Below are 2,326 nucleotides of genomic sequence, written 5' to 3' on the forward strand. Positions count from 1 at the left end.
GCTGGGGGATTGAACCGCGGTCCCTGTGCTTTGCTTAGCTTAGCTTGTTCTAAGTAGGTGCTTTAGACCACTGAGCCATCTCACCAGCCCAGGGCTGGACATTTTTGTCGATGGATCGGAGCGGAGCGGTCTGGGTGCCGAGGCCGTTCCGAGCTCCCATGACCTATTTTAAATGAAAGCTTCATTTCTAATTGGTTTGATGTGTGTGATATTAAGCGTTGAGCCTGGGGACTTACATGCTAGACAAGCGTTTTACTGGTGAAATAAGTTGCCAAGCTGGTCACATAGTTGGAATCCTCTTGCCTCAGCCTTCTAAGTAGTTGAGATTACAGGCATGTGCCGTGGATTTATTTTATTTATTTTTATTTTTTTTGCGGAACTGGGGATTGAACTCAGGCCCTTGCACTTGCCAGAGAAGTGCTTATTCCACTGAGCCATCTCCCTGGCCCAATTTTATTTATTTATTTATTTATTTAGAGTTTTTGAAGACATTTTATTATATACAAAGAACAAGTTTCATAAGGCAAAAGTGTCCCATCCAGCGGGTCAATCAACGAAGGTCACCTGGGAGAGGAGCGGGGAATGGAGGAGGGGACAAAGGATGGGAGACGCGAGAAATGGAAACAAGACAGGATTCTGATCAAGTCTCCTTTATTCAGGGGAGGTGCTGGGTATATATAGGGGGGTGTAGGAATGAGGAAATCTCGGCTCTTGGGGGTCAGCAGGTATCTAGGCAACGGGGAAGGTCCCACCCCTGGGGCATAGCACGTGATTCACAGGGAATGGGAAGGCGGGAAGGAGCAGAAACTTAACTCAGCAGGGGAATAGAAACTTAAGAAAATGACGGACACTATTATAAAATGGATACCAGTTAATGGTTTCCAACACAAAAGAATATGAATTTTCATTTTAAATGAGGCTGAAGGTTAAAATGGAAACCTTCAGGCTTTGTAAATAAGATCCAAGTGTGGTTCCTATCCCAGTTTTTATTTGTACGACTGCTTTCTCATGCATAAAAGTTGGGGTGAAGCTGGGGAATACCTCAGTGGCACAAGTACCTGCCTCGCACGTGCAAGGTGCATTTGATTCCCAGAACCCAAAAACAAACAAAAAAGAGAAAAGCTGGAGTGTTTGAAGATAACCAGTCCTGTCTATCTGATAAGGTTAAGTATTGACTGCAAAAAGTAGATAACCAAAAGTCTAAACAAACAAACAAACAAAAATTCAGACTAGTGTGGTGGTGCATGCCTGTAATCCCAGTGTTGGGAGGCTGAAAGTGGGAGGATCACCTAAGTCCGATCTGTTTAGTGAGACCCTGTAGACCTTGTACTAATTGCATGAAAAGGTCTCATTAAAAAAATAAGTAACCACAGTGCTTTATAAACTGTTTAGCAGAATGTGAGTACTATGTGATAACAACTTACTTTATTTTATTTATTTTTGCACTACCAGGGATTGAACTCAGGACCCTGTACTTGCCAGGCAAGCACTTATTCTACTGGTCATCTCCCTGGCCCACAACTCTTATCTGTCTATATCCTATCTATCTATCTATCTATCTATCTATCTATCTATTTATTTGCGGAACCGGGGATTGAACTCAGGCCCTGGCGCTTGCCAGGGAAGCCCTTATTCTACTTAGCCATCTCCCAGCCCCCACAGCTTACTTTAGAAAGCAACATTTATACCTGAGGAGCTCAGGAAAGGGTGGCTGAATTGTGTCATACAAGCAACCATGTGTTAAGTAGACAAGTTCCATGTTTGGAGGGTGGGATTCATCTCTGTCTTCTAGACTCGAGTTATGAGGGCCAGAAGCAAGCATATTTTCCATCTTGCCCCTTCATCTAAGTGTTGGCAGGGAGCTGCAGTGAAAGCTGGACCCTCCTTCTAGAAATTTTAAAATTCCTTATTGTTCTGCAATATGTAATTTTTTTGGCGGAGGTGGGGGACGGGACAGGAAGTCAGCCAAGCTTCATCTCAGAAATGCTGTCCTAAGACCAGGCATGTAATCCCAGCACTCAGGAGGCTGAGGCAGGAAGATTGCTGCAAGTTCAAGGCCAGCCCGGACTGCACAGCGAAGCCCTGTGTCAAAAACAAACAAAAAAACCTGTCCTAATGGTTTTAACATCTTTTTACTCTTGCTGATGCTATTTTGTAGAATAAAGAACAATTTTTAAAAAGTTTAGGGGGTTTTTGAATGCAGTTTTTTAAAATCTTAGGCTTTTTTTTTTTTTGCCGAACTGGGGATTGAACTCAGACCCTTGCGCTTGCTAGGGAAGCACTTATTCTACTGAGCCATCTCCCCGGCCCTCTCAGGCTATTTTTT

At 43.6% G+C, this 2,326-nt stretch overlaps 1 protein-coding gene across 1 annotated transcript in view; it reads left to right on the forward strand.

Moving 5' to 3' along the window:
* Rfwd3 (ring finger and WD repeat domain 3) overlaps positions 1-2,326 on the forward strand; it is a 42,526-nt gene that overhangs the window by 15,561 nt on the left and 24,639 nt on the right. The window lies entirely within an intron of this gene.

The sequence above is a fragment of the Octodon degus genome, unplaced genomic scaffold (genome assembly GCF_000260255.1).
Source record: "Octodon degus isolate 3935 unplaced genomic scaffold, OctDeg1.0 scaffold00011, whole genome shotgun sequence".
NCBI lineage: Eukaryota > Metazoa > Chordata > Mammalia > Rodentia > Octodontidae > Octodon > Octodon degus.